Source organism: Neomonachus schauinslandi, chromosome 10, assembly GCF_002201575.2.
Source record: "Neomonachus schauinslandi chromosome 10, ASM220157v2, whole genome shotgun sequence".
Taxonomy (NCBI): Eukaryota; Metazoa; Chordata; class Mammalia; order Carnivora; family Phocidae; genus Neomonachus; species Neomonachus schauinslandi.
The window spans coordinates 91,845,759-91,860,755 of NC_058412.1; positions in this window are offsets into that span (position 1 = coordinate 91,845,759).

Sequence of the window (14,997 nt, forward strand, 5' to 3'; positions counted from 1 at the left end):
CCTATATATTATCTGGGAATTCCTTTCCTTACTCAACGATGCATCTTGGAGGCCTTTCCATGTTCCTACTCACAGACCTCCACATTCTCTTCAACTATTGTAGAGTATTCCACTGTGTGAATGAACCTTAGTTTGTCTATTTCCTTTTCGATGGATAGTTCGGTTGTTTTTAAATTTGTATTATTCCAGACACTGCCACCAGCTACTTCCTTTCACATGCTCCCTTGTGCATATGTACAACTATTTCTTCGGTGTAAATAATAAAAGTGAAATTGTTGGGTGTGTGCATATTTTATTAAACTGACACAAATATCACTTAAGATCTTTACAATGCTTTCCCCAAAATGCTTAGGAATTTTAAACTCCATAATAACCCTAAATTGCTATAAACAGTAACAATATCAGTAAGAGTTGCAGGCAGTGAGATGCAAGAATGATGAGAAAGGGAGTCAGTAATGCGTATGAATTGTAAGTTCACGCTTTTTGCTTCCATCAAGAAAACATATTAGAATGCAAGAAGGGTAAAAATGATGTTAATAATGAAAACCCTTCAAGGTACTATAATTGAAAAACTTTTAAGTAACTTATTTGCAAACGTGACCGAGGTCTTGTGTGATTTACATATGCATTTCTGTCCTCCTGCAACCCATCTTGCAACCAGGAGCTATTCTGCCCGCCACCAACTCCTAGAGGCAGCACTGTTTCTGCACATGGAGATTACAAGGAGTCCTGAACAACATGTGTTGAAACAGAGACATACATACCCAAGGATGAAGGGATAGGTCTGTTGGCCATGATGTAAGTGGTGATGTGCCCTGATGGAAGTTGGTTAGACCCTGACCTGATGCATGCTGCATGCACACACACACACACACTCACACACAAATACACAAACACATACACACTGAAGCGTCCACGCATTTCTGCAACTCCAAGGTTCAGACATGGGGCCTCTGATTCCCAAGAAGAGCACCATGGGGTGAGGAATATGCCACGGGCACATATCCGGGGGCATCCTGGGCCCGTTGGAGCTTACTTTGAGTCTATGAAAACTTGGAAAGAGGATTTGCTTTAAGTGAGTGGAACCCCAAAACCAGCCTCTGCCAGGATAACAGGTGTTATAAATCCTCAAGCTCTGTCCACTCTCTCTCAGATGGAGACTTTTCTCTGATCCTCAGACCCACCCTGGACTAAAAAACAAGTGAATGAAGTTGGTCGTTATAGAACCTTGACTTCCACTTTCTTGGTACATCCTCCACTGAAGACAAGCCATTTTTCTTTCTTGTCACTCCCACTTCCCACACATCTTGCCTTTTTTTCCTCGACCCCTTTCCCTTTCCTGAGTTGCCTTTACAAAAGTAGCTTCCATCTGCTCTCTAGGTCTGTGCTAGTCGAAGAACAGTCAGGAGTCCACACTGGTACATGCTTTGGTCTGCAGTGTTGGTCTGCAGTGGGATAGGTGGAGATTTGGAGGGTTAAACATTTAGATATTTTTATAGCAATATGACAAAGTAACTTTAGGTCTGCTAAATCTAATCATAAATTTGGACTTGAATTTTGAATGTTTATTTCATATTCTTCGTAATTCATTTGTATTGTATTTTACAAAAATATCCATCCATCAGGATGTTCTCTTTTGGTCTCTTAACCTCTGTGGGCTAGTTATTTCATGCTTTATGGAGCAGGTGGGACAGGAGGCTCCTGATTCTGGGTACCCTTCAATGTGAGTGACTGTCCCCTTTGCTGATATGGGTGGTTTGTGTGATGCCATGTGTTTGTGAAGAGGGGGTTTGATGTTTTGTGTTTCCTCTTTGGTGTTTTCAGTAGGAGTGCAACTTTGAAACAGTCCACACAGGAAGACTTCTGCCTGTTTAAGACCCCCAAGAGCAGCAAAGGTTTTTCAAGGTTTTTCTCAGCGTTTAAGGGCAAACATGACTGAACTTTGCCAACTTGATGCTCCAGTTGTCTATTGCTGAACAGCAAACCTCCCCAAAACATAGTGGTTCCTTAACAGACACATTACCAAAGAAGATACACAGATGGCAAATAAGTACATGAAAAGATGTTCAACATCATATGTCATCAGGGAATTGAAAATTAAAACAACCACAAGATACCACTACATACCTATTAGAATGGCCAAAATCCAGAACACTTACAACACCAAATGTTGGCAAGGATGTGGAGCAACAGAAACTCTCATTCATTAATGGTGGAAATGCAAAATGTATAGCCACTTTGGAAGACAGTTTGGTGGTTTCTTAAAAATCTAAATATAGTATTACCATATTATCCAGGAATCATGCTCCTTGGTATTTAGCCAAATGTGTTGAAAACTTATGTCCAGGCAAAAACCTGCACATGAATGTTTATAGTAGCTTTATTCATAATTGCCAAAACTTAGAAGTAACCAAAATGTCCTTCAGTAGGTGAATGGGTAAACAAACTTTGGTATATCCACACGATGGAATATTATTCAGTACTAAAGAAGAAATGAACTATCAAGACATAAAAAGACATGGAAGAACTTAAATGCATATAACTAATATTACCAAGTAAGTGAAAGCAGCCAATTTGAAAAGGCTACATACTATATCACTATATCACTACATACTATATCACTATATGACATTCTGGAAGAAGCAAAGCTATGGGAAGAGAAAAAATCAGTGGCTGCCAGGGATACGGGAATAGGGGGAGGGATGAATAGGCAGAACACATGGATTTTTAAGACAGTGAAATGACTCTCTATGATGTTATAACTATGGACACATGTCATTATACATTTGACCAAACCCATAAAATGTACAACACCAAGAGTGAACCCTAAAGTAAACTGAGAACTTTGGGTGATAATGATGTGTCCATGTAGGTTCATCCATTGTAAAAAAATGTACCACTCTGGGTGCCTGGGTGGCTCAGATGGTTAAACATCTGCCTTCGGCTCAGGTCATGATCTCAGGGTCCTGGGATCGAGTCCCGCATCGGGCTCCCTGCTCCTTGGGAGCCTGCTTCTCCCTCTGCCTCTCTCTCTCTCTGTCTCTAATGAATAAATAAATAAAATCTTTAAAAAAAAATGTACCACTCTGAAGGGGATGTTGATAATGGGGGAGGCTATGCATGTTTGGGGATATATGGTAAATCTCTGCAACTTCTCCTCAATTTTGCTGTGAGCCTAGAACTGCTCTAAAAGAATACAATCTTAAATAAATAAATTGATGATTGTTTGGAGTGGGGAAGCTACCTAAAGCAACAGCACCTCTTGTTTCGTTCATGAATAAGCAGTCTGGGTGGGCCTCATCAGGAAGAGATATCTTTATGCCACTCAGTGTCAGCTTTGCAGCCCAAAGGCTGGGCTGGAGTCATCAAAGGCTCCTCATGGCTGGCACCTGGGCTGGAAGATGCAAACAGCTGGGGCTGGAGCATCCAGAATTTCCCTGCATATCCCCATGTAGTCTCTCCATATAGTCTCTCCAGCACAGCAGCTTCAGAATAGCTGGACTCCTTACAAGCGAGTACCAGGCTCCCAAGGCATTTTTTTTTTCAAAGATAGAGCCATACAGAAGCCCTATCACCTTCTATGACCTAGGCTCAAGGTCACACACTATCACTTCTGCATTCATTGAGGCAGTCACAAAGGCTTACCCAGGCTCAAGGGAAGGGAGAGAGACTCCATCTCTTGATGGGGTGTGACAAGGTTCTAGAAGAATATTTAGGGCTCAGAAATATTATTGCAATCATTTTTGGAAAATACAGTCTACCATCACAGATACACAACTACAAGAGGCAAATGTACAAGGAGTGAACTGACAATGTCAAGCAAGTCTGAGTGTAAATGTGCCCAGAGCAGTGGCCACCACTTTGATGCTGTGCTGTGGCCCTGACATGGCTGAGAGCCCACTGGCCCAGTGTGGCCACAGCAGGCATTTGGGGCCACATCTTCAGAAAAAAAGGACTGATGGGACATTTCACTCTTTGCCACGTGTTCCACTTGCATTTTTGGAGTCAAAGCTGTTGTCTGTGGCTCTGAAGCCAAGTCCAGCTAATGACCAGTACTCTGCTCTCCCCAACCAAACCAAGAGTCTCTTCCTCCATATAGCCCTCTTTGATCCTCCTTTCCTAGCAGGATGCACCGCACAGTCTTTTGGGCTGCTACTGAACTGCCCACTAAGCTTTCCACTAGAGCATGCTAAGTCATTATTTCTCTTAGCCATTGGCTTGTGTTCCCTGAATAGACTGAAAGTTTCTCAAACTCTGGGGCCACATTTACGGCTTTGTCACATCTCTAGCTGTGCTGGCCCAGTGACAAGCACACGCACGCGATAGATTGCTGATTGCAAATGAGAGAAAAGTGTGGGGGAAATCCCAGTGATGTAGCTGCAATGCCATTTATGTTCTTTTCATAAAAAGAAGTTGAAATTTTGTTTTGTTTGTATTTCACTGGAAATCCCACTCATATACACATATTATGTGTGTCCTAACTGTGTGATGACCATGCATTTGTGAGTGTATTTCTGTGTATCTATATATGTGAATGTGTGTATATGTATAAAGGTGCATATGTTCCTGTTTAATGTGTTTGCAAGAGTGTGTGGACATTATTGTGTCTGAGTGTGTACATGTTTGTGTCTGCAAGTTTGTGTAACTTGTGAGTGTATGTGTGTGCATATTCGTTTGTGTGTGTGAATACATGTATATGTGTGCATAAATGTGTGTGTGTGTGCACATGCGCGTGCACACACAGCCGCCCACCATGGGTCTGCAAGGCTGGGCAGTGGGGTGTCCTGTTCTCATTGGTGATTCTTCCAGCATCCTCCAGGAGGCCATCCTTACTTCCTCTCGGGGACGAGGAGCTGAGCAGAGGTCAAGTGACTTGCTCCAGATCCCACAGCAAGTCGGGGCAGCTCTGCGAGGGTCTGATTGCCAGGCTCACACCCCCCTGCGAGGCCGAGCTGCCTCTCTGTGGCATGTTGGCGTCTCGCCCAGGCCTTGCTGCCCAGCTCTGAGAGCTCCCATTGTGGGCGACAAGTGGCTGTGTGCCATCGCCTGAGACCCCGCAGGTGATGGGTCTGCTCTGAGATGCTGAGGGAGGAGCGGCTCCCGAGGGGACAGGAAAGGGGGCACCCTTCATTTTCTGTGGCTAAAGGGTTGGAAATAACGGACATGTAAAAGGGGAAAAGAGGAGAGAGGAAACCAAAGCTAATGAGGAATAATGAAGATGTCGAAAAGGACACACACAGAGATGGGGGAGGGGGCCATCAGAAGCGGAAAGCACACGCACACAAACAGCAGCAGGAAGCAAAGAGAGCTGGAGACCACATTGGCTCAGGAAACGTTTTGTCTCTTGCTTTAATTGGTGACCCCACTCAGAGTTGCTGGAAGTGGGCACAGATCAAGAGACTCGAGTGTTGGTATGGAAAACAATGGGAGGCTGAATGGCATGGAAAGGCAGCCAAGAAGGGCTTTCAGTCCCAGGCACCAGTGGATTTTAGAGTTATTCCTCTGGGCAAAGAAGCAAGCCTCGGAAATCTTCCCAAATTGTGCTCCCAGCGGGACAGTCCATGGAAAATCCACCTGGACAGAGGTGCTCACTGGTGTGAGAGCCGGAGTACCAGATGTGCCAGCTGGATGCTCTACACGAGGAGGCTAGAATGTCACTGGAAATGGAGTCACATGAAGGAAATGGCATTCGCCAGAGCTTGTCTCATCAAGTGTGACCAAAAGGAATTCTTTTGAATAAGCTACTTGAGGTGGGGGAGTAAGACCTCCCAAGGGTCAGGCTTAAGTAACCACAAGCAGTCAGTGAACTTCCATCTAGATCAGAGATGGCTGCTTAAAAGCAGGTTTTTGTCTTGTGTGTTGGGATATGTGGATTAAGAACCAAAGCAAAATAACTCAGAACAACAGAAGAGCCAAGACTGCCATCAGCAGGTGCCCTTCACCATGCTTCCCCATACCTCTTCACTAATGAACAAATATTTAAAGAATATCAGTTTAAAGAAGCACCAAATTATTTTCCAGGGAAATTAATACAAAGTAAAAATTTCAAAAATGAGAAAAATGTAAATAGGGATGGAGTATAAGCATTTGTCTTCCTCCTCTCTTAAGATTTCTTTGAGGTAATAGGGAAAGAATAAAAGAATAACAATCTTTTAGGAGCAACAGTTAATGATAAGGAAACCAACAATCAAAGGATGAGAGATTTAAAAAAAAATTTTTTTTTCAGGACTGAGTGGGTGGAAGCATGTTGAAGAATAAGCCTGTATAGAGAAAACTGTGGTTCAAAATGCACAGGATGGTAAATAATACTGCAATAAACATAGGGGTGCATATATCTTTTTGAATCAGTGTTTTTGTTTTCTTTGGGTAGGGACCTAGAGGGTACTATGCTAAGTGAAATAAGTCAGACAGAGAAAGACAAATACCATGTGATTTCACTCATAAGTGGAATCTTGAAAGCAAAAAACAAAATAACAACAGCAAATGAATAAGCAGACAAAAAGCAAAATCAGACCTATAAATACAGAGAACAAACTGATGATTGTCAGAGGGGACAGGAGGTAGGGGGTTGGACAAAATAGGTGAAGGAAAGTGGGAGATACTGGCTTCTAATTATGGAATGAATAAGTCACAGCCTAAGGAATATAGTCAATGATACTGTAAAAGCGATGTATGGAGACACTAGTGGTGAATAGAGCATAATGTATAAACTTGTTGAATCACTATGTTGCACACCTGAAATTAATGTAACATTGCGTGCCAACTATACTAAAAAAATAATAATAAATAAATAAAAGGACACTTTAAATGTGAAAAAAAAATTGGGACCACAGTGAAAGGGGCTAACCTGCCGGAAGACCCAAAAGGCTTCAGGCTCAGTGTCAGCAGAACCACGGATAGGCAAGTGAGAAAAGAGGGACTGCCAAAGGAGGGAAGAAATTGAAACGGATTCCCCAAACCACCAAGCTACTCACTCCTTACACCTCTGCCCCACTCTGCCTTCCTACAACTCTGAGCATACAGAAAGAAGGCCAAACTTCTGGGAAAGAGAAAGACAATGACAACAATAGCAGTGCTTTTGTCTCTACATTGAACAAGCTTTCCAGGCATTAGGAACCAGAACTCCTAGAGTAGGTACTGGCACCCAGAGCCAAGCCCTCCCTGTGTAGGTATTTGAGGGCCCCCGGGCCTAAGGGCTTCTTCTTTGTCTCTCCACTCTAAAGCAAAGCCTGTGAGTCAATCAGCCCTGCTCCTCTTGAAGACTCCTTATCCAATCTACACAGTTAATAGCCTCAAAAATGCATACTGGCTTACCAAAAGATTGGGATCATTCCCTGTATATTTTTGGACGACAATGCTTTGAAACTGGAACTGAATCACAAGAGGAAAGTTGGAAAGAAATCAAATACATGGAGGCTAAAGAGCATCCTACTAAAGAATGAATGGGTCAACCAGGAAATTAAAGAGGAATTTAAAAAAATTAATGGAAACAAATGAAAATGAAAACACAACTGTGTCAAAATCTTTGAGATGCAGCAAAGGTTGTCCTAAGAAGGAAGAATATAGCAATACAAGCCTTTCTCAAGAAACAAGAAAGGTCTCAAATACACAACCTAACCCTACACCTAAAGGAGCTGGAGAAAGAACAGCAAATAAAGCCTAAATCCAGCAGGAAAAGAGAAATAATAAAGATTAGAGCAGAAATCAATGAAATAGAAAGCAAAATAATAGTAGAATGGATCAACGAAACTAGGAGATGGTTCTTTGAAAGAATTAATAAGATCGAGAAACCTCTGGCCAGCCTTATCAAAAAGAAAAGAGAAAGAACCCAAATAAATAAAATCATGAATGAAAGAGGAGAGATCACAACCAACACTGAAGAAATACAATTATAAGAACATATTATGAGCAGCTATATGCTGACAAATTAGACAATCTGGAAAAAAAATGGATGCATTCCTAGAGACATATAAACTACCAAAACTGAACCAAGAAGAAATAAAAACCTGAACAGACCCATAAGCAGCAAGGAAATTGAAGCATTAATCAAAATTCTCCCAACAAACAAGAGCCCAAGTCCAGATGGCTTCCCAGAGAAATTCTACCAAATGTTTAAAGAAGAATTAATACCTATTCTTCTGAAGCTGTTTTAAAAAATCGAAATGTAAGGAAAACTTTCAAACTCTTTTTATGAGGCCAACATTACCTTGATCCCAAAACTGGACAAAGACCCCACCAAAAAGGAGAATTACAGGCCTACATCCCTGATGAACATGGATGCCAAATTCTCACCAAAATACTAGCCAATAGGATCCAAAAGTACGTTTAAAAGAATTATTCACCACAACCAAGTGGGATTTATTCCTAGGCTGCAAGTTTGGTTCAACATCCACAAATCAATCAATGTGATACACTACATAAATTAAAGAAAGGACAAGAATCATATGATCCTCTCAATAGATGCAGAAAAAGCATTTGACAAAGTACAGCATCCTTTCTTGATTAAAACTCTTCACAGTGTAGGGATAGAGGGTGCATATCTCAATATCATAAAGGCCATCTATGAAAAACCCACAGCAAATATCATTCTCAATGGGGAAAAACTGATAGCTTTTCCCCTAAGGACAGGAACAGGGTAGGGATGTCCACTATCACCACTGCTGTTCAACATAGTGCAAGAATCAGACAAAAAGAAATAAAAGGCATCTGAATCAGCAAAGAAGAAGTCAAACTCTCACTCTTTGCCGATGACATGATACTTCATATGGAAAACCCAAAAGACTCCACCCCAAAACTGCTAGAACTCATACAGGAATTCAGTAAAGTGGCAGGATATAAAATCAATGCACAGAAGTCAGTGGCATTTCTGTACACCAATGAGACAGAAGAAAGAGAAATCAAGGAATTGATCCCATTTACAATTGCACCCAAAACCATAAGATACCTAGGAATAAACCTAACCAAAGAGGCAAAGGATCTGTGCTCAGAAAACTATAGAATACTCATGAAAGAAATTGAGGAAGACACAAAGAAATGGAAAAATAGTCCATGCTCATGGATTAGAGCAAATATTGTTAAAATATTTATGCTACCCAAAGCAATCTACACATTCAATGCAATTCCTATTAAAATGCCATCAGTATTTTTCACAGAGCTGGAATAAACAATTCTAAAATTTGTATGTAATCAGAAAAGACTCTGAATAGCCAAAGTAATGTTGAAAACCAAAGCTGGCGGCATCACAATTATGGACTTCAAGCTGAATTACAGAGCTGTAATCATCAAGACAGTAGGGTATTGGTACAAAAACAGGCACATAGATCAATGGAACATAATGGAGAACCCAGAAATGGACCCTCAACTCTATGGTCAACAAATCTTCGACAAAGCAGGAATGAATGTCCAATGGAAAAAAGACAGTCTCTTCAACAAATGGTGTTGGGAAAATTGGACAGCCACATGCAGAAGAATGAAACTTATACCACACACAAAAATAGACTCAAAATGGATGAAAGACCTAAATGTGAAACTGGAATCCATCAAAATCCTTGAGGAGAACACAGGCAGCAACCTCTTTGACCTCGGCCGCAACAACTTCTTGCTAGACATGTCTCCAAAGGCAAGGGAAACAAAGGCAAAAACAAACTATTGGGACTTCATCAAGATGAACGGCTTTTGAGGAGGGGAAGAATGAAGGGAGGGAAATCGGAGGGGGAGACGAGCCATGAGAGACGATGGACTCTGAAAAACAAACTGAGGGTTCTAGAGGGGAGGGGGTGGGAGGATGGGTTAGCCTGGTGATGGGTATTAAAGAGGGCACGTTCTGCATGGAGCACTGGCTGTTATGCACAAACAATGAATCATGGAACACTACATCTAAAACTAATGATGTAATGTATGGTGATTAACATAACAATAAAAAAATTCTTTTAAAAAGATGAACGGCTTTTGCATAGCAAAGAAAACAGTCAACAAAACTAAAAGGCAACCTACAGAATGAGAGAAAATATCTGCAAATGACTTATAAGATAAAAGGCTGGTATCAAAAATCTATAAAGAACTCATCAAACTCAACACCCAAAAAACAAATAATCCAATCAAGAAATGGGCAGAAGACATGAACAGACATTTCTGCAAAGAAGACATCCAAATGGCCAACAGACACATGAAAAAGTGCTCAACATCGCTGGGCATCAGGGAAATCCAAATCAAAACCACAGTGAGATACCACCTCACACCAGTCAGAATGGCTAAAATTAACAACTCAGGAAATGACAGATGTTGGCAAGGATGTGTAGAAAAGGGAACCCTCTTATACTGTCAGTGGGAATGCAAGCTGGTGCAGCCACTCTGGAAAACAGTATGGAGGTTCCTCAAAAAGTTGAAAATAGAGCTACCATGCGACCCAGCAATTGCACTATTGGGTATTTACCCCAAAGATACAAATGTAGTGATTTGAAGGGGCACTTGCACCCCAATGTTTATAGCAGCAGGGTCCACAATAGCCAAACTATGGAAAGAGCCCAGATGTCCATCAATAGATGAATGGATAAAGAAGATGTGGTATATATATACAGTGGAATATTACACAGCCATCAAAAAAATAAAGTCTTGGCATTTACAGCGACATGGATGGAACTAGATAGGGTATTATGCTAAGCAAAATAAGTCCATCAGAGAAAACAATTATCGTTTGATCTCACTAATATGTGGGATTTAAGAACAATACAGGATCATAGGGGAAGAGAGGAAAAAATGAAACAAGATGAAACCAGAGAGGGAGACAAACCATAATAGACTCTTTTTTTATTGACATATAATATATCATTTGTTTCAGGGGTACAGGTCTGTGATTCATCAGTCTTACACAATTCACAGTGCTCACAATAGCACATACCCTCCCTAATGTCCATCACCCAGCCACCCCATCCCTCCCAGCCCCCTCCACTCCAGCAACCCTCAGTTTGTTTCCTGAGATTGAGTCTCTTATGGTTTGTCTCCCTCTCTGGTCCAATAATCTGTTGATGGACATCTAGGCTCTTTCCATCCATTTGTATTTCCCTGATGCCAAGTGATCTTGAGCACCTTTTCATGTGTCTGTTGGCCATTTGAATGTTTTCTTTGCAGAAATGTCTGTTCATGTCTTCTGCCCATTTCTTGATTGGATTGTTTGTTCTTTGGGTGTTGAGTTTTATAAGTTTTTTATAGATTTTGGATACTAGCCCTTTATCTGATAATGTGATTTGCAAAAATCTTCTCCCATTCTGTCGGTTGTCTTTCAGTTTTGTTGACTGTTTCCTTTGCTGTGCAAAGGCTTTTTATCTTGATGAAATCCCAATAGTTTCTTTTTGCCTTTGGTGGTGGGTCTAGGAAGAAGTTGCTGCAGCTGAAGTCGAAGAGGTTGCTGCCCGTGTTTTCCTCTAGGATTTTGATGGATTCCTGTCTCACATTTAGATCTTTCGTCCATTTTGAGTCTACTTTTGTGTGTGGTGTAAGGAAATGGTCCAGTTTCATTCTTCTGCATGTGGCTGTCCAATTTTCCAACACCATTTGTTGAAGAGACTGTCTTTTTTCCATTGGACATTCTTTCCTGCTTTGTCAAAGATTAGTTGACCATAGAGTTGAAGGTCCATTTCTGGGCTCTCTATTCTGTCCCATTGATCTATGTGTCTGTTTTTGTACCAATACCATACTGTTTTGATGATGACAGCTTTGTAATAGAGCTTGAAGTCCAGAATTGTGATGCCACCAGCTTTGCTTTTCTTTTTCAACATTCCTCTGGCTATTCGGGATCTTTTCTGGTTCCATACAAATTTTAGGATTATTTGTTCCATTTCTTTGAAAAAAAGTTGATGGTATTTTGATAGGGATTGCATTAAATGTGTAGATTGTTCTAGGTAGCATAGACATTTTCACAATATTTTTCCTTCCATAAGAGACTCTTAATCTTAGGAAACAAACTGAGGGTTGCTGGAGGGGAGAGAGGGTGAGGCTATGGGGTACCTGGGTGATGGACATTGGGGAGGGCATGTGTTGTAATGAGCAGTAGGTATTATATAAGACTGATGAATCACAGACCTGTACCCCTGAAATAAATAATTCATTATATGTTAATTTAAAAAATGCACACCAGCTACCTAGAAATTATAAAAGCCATGCAATAAGAGAAGAAAATTTATCAGAGGATTTAATCCAAATCTTCACATTAAAATGGCCCACTGAGTACAGTCAATGTGCATGAAAAATGATTAAGAACTATATAGATACTTCTGAAATGTCAGAATACCAAGGACACAAAGAACATACAAAACACTTGCAGACAGAAAAAGCAGGTCATATGCAAAGGACTGAGACTTACGGTAACATCAACAATACTGGGTATTATTAGATAATGCAGAAAGGCCCTCAAGGTTCTATTGAAAATTTAATTTACCTAATAATTTTTTTTAATTTTTTTAAAGATTTTATTTATTTATTTGACAGAGAGAGACACAGCGAGAGAAGGAACACAAGCAGGGGGAGTGGGAGAGGGAGAAAGCAGGCTTCCTATAGAGCAGGGAGCCCAACACGGGGCTCGATCCCAGGACCCTGGGACCCCGACCTGAGCCGAAGGCAGATGCTTAACGACTGAGCCACCCAGGTGTCCCTTTACCTAATAATTGTATGCTCAAAGTAAGGTATGCAATATTTTTATATTTAGCCAAATTATTAATATATCTGAGATAAAATAAACACGTTTTTGATCCCATAAGGATTCAGAAAGCAAACTTTCCCACATTCTTTTTATGGAAATGACTTAACAAAGTGCCACAACAAAAAAACAAATGAAAACTAATAAAAATGAAAAGGCAGTACAAAAAGAGACTGTAGAATTAACCTAGAAATACAATGAAAATAAATCTAAGGATGATAGTTAAAAAGTTAGTTTAGAAAGCAATCAGTCCAAATTGGACTAGAAAGTGGGTAAGCTCCACGAAGAGTATCTTCAAGAAAACCTGGAATGGAATCAACTGGTGGAATCAGTAAGAAGTCAGAAAATATTTGTGACATGATAACGTATCTCTACAAAAACAAAAAACAAAACAAAACAAACAAAAAAACAACACTGGAAACTCCAAAATAAATAAAAAACTTGCAAGAGAATCAAAGTCCTGACACAAAAGAGACTAAACTGTGGCATGATTTTGAGAAAGGAAAAGAGTGTAACAAGGGAACTCCATTTGCTCTTGGTGCTAGAAATGTCCTCCTTTGAGTGACATAAGATTCTTGGCATTGAACCCATGAAGAAAGAAATGAAATTCTATTTGGCTCTGCAATTAAAGAGCATTATCAAAGCATGATAATGTACACTTAGTTTGTTGGTTTTCAACTTTTAGAATCAACCTATAGAAAAAAAATCCAAGAAGATTTCAATATGGTAATAGACTGTAAATGTTAGCAAACTAAACAATGTAAAAGTAAGATACAACTGAAAAAAGGATGGAAATGTGAAGAAAAGGTGGAGGAAATGGGAGGGGAAATAATATTTCACCTTAGACCATGAAGAATCTGGATATAGTGTCTAGAGTTAATGAAACAAGACATACAAATCTATATATTTTGCTTAAAATTCCCCATAGATCTAAAACTAAATCTTAGTTTGGGTTGCCCCAGCAACAAACCCTAATTTAAGGATTCAGCCACAAGTAGTTTATTTGGGGAATAAAGAAAACCCTGGTAGAAAAATAATGAGGTGAGGGTAAGAAAGGAACGGGCACATCACCCCGCCGGTGGTTGCTGTGGGTGACAGATGCATGGTCGGGGAGTGGGCTTGGATCAGTCATGGCAGGTGTTGGCCCATGAAAGTTGGGCGGCTGTGACCCAAGTGATAAGAGCAACAGGGTACAGGTAGGTAGGGCACCATATATATTAGGAAAGGAGACATATTTCATAACAGGCATATACCATGGCATATTCTATGACATACATAGTGTTGGAGCAGAGGAAGATGAAACAAGGTGCTTAGAGAAGGGGATCCCAGGAGACAAGCTGATTCCACAAATAAAGAACCCAGTACAGGCTAAGGCACAGAGGGGGTGGGGTGTGGTCTAATGAAGATGGGTGGAAACTGACATTCATTTAAGGAGCAGCTAGACTGCTAAGGAAATGGGGAGGAGGATAGCATGGGAAGTGGTGGGGGCAACCTTCCAGTTTCACCAGCAGCAATTCCAACTTGGATCTGCAGCCACTTGTTGCTGAAATCTACATCTGGCTCAGAGTAGGCACTTAATAAACATTTGCTAGATGAATGAATGAATGTGAATCCTCTCAAACTGGACATAATCCGATATTTCAACTGTGAAGTCCCCTCTATGAAATGAAACAAAGTGTGTCTTGAATGGCATCTTGTGGAGACATCTTGTATTGCCATAGCCATTCTGCTGCTAAAAATAACCAGAAATGTGAAGTAAATGCCTGTGTCTTAGAGGGTTAGGAAGTATAGTTAAGGACATCTCTTTTATAAAAGAGATGGATCCTAATCCTTAAAATATCTTTAAAGTTAAGATCAGTGCAGGAGGCCCAATAACAAATAATGAGAGTTGAAGAACAAAACACAGAGGAAGATATTATTTAAAAATAAAGAAATGCCGGGGATGGAGCAAGATGGCAGAAGAATAGGAGACCTGGATTTAGTCTGGTCCCAGGAAGTCAGCTGGGTAGCGATCAAACCATTCTGAACACCTACGAACTCAACAGGAGATCAAAGAAAAGAATGGCAACAACTCTCTGAACAGAAAATGACCACTTTCTGGAAGGTAGGACGTGTGGAGAAGTGAATCCAAGGTGATATTCGGGAGCATAGATGGCAGGGGAGGGGACCTCTGTCAGCCGCTACCAGCAAGTGATAGAGGAGCTGAGCACAAAATCAGAACTTTTAGAAGTTGGCTCTGCTGAGAGACTTCACTCCAGTGGCTAAGCGGGGGGTGGAACCCTCTCTGGGACAGTGTGGTCTCAGAA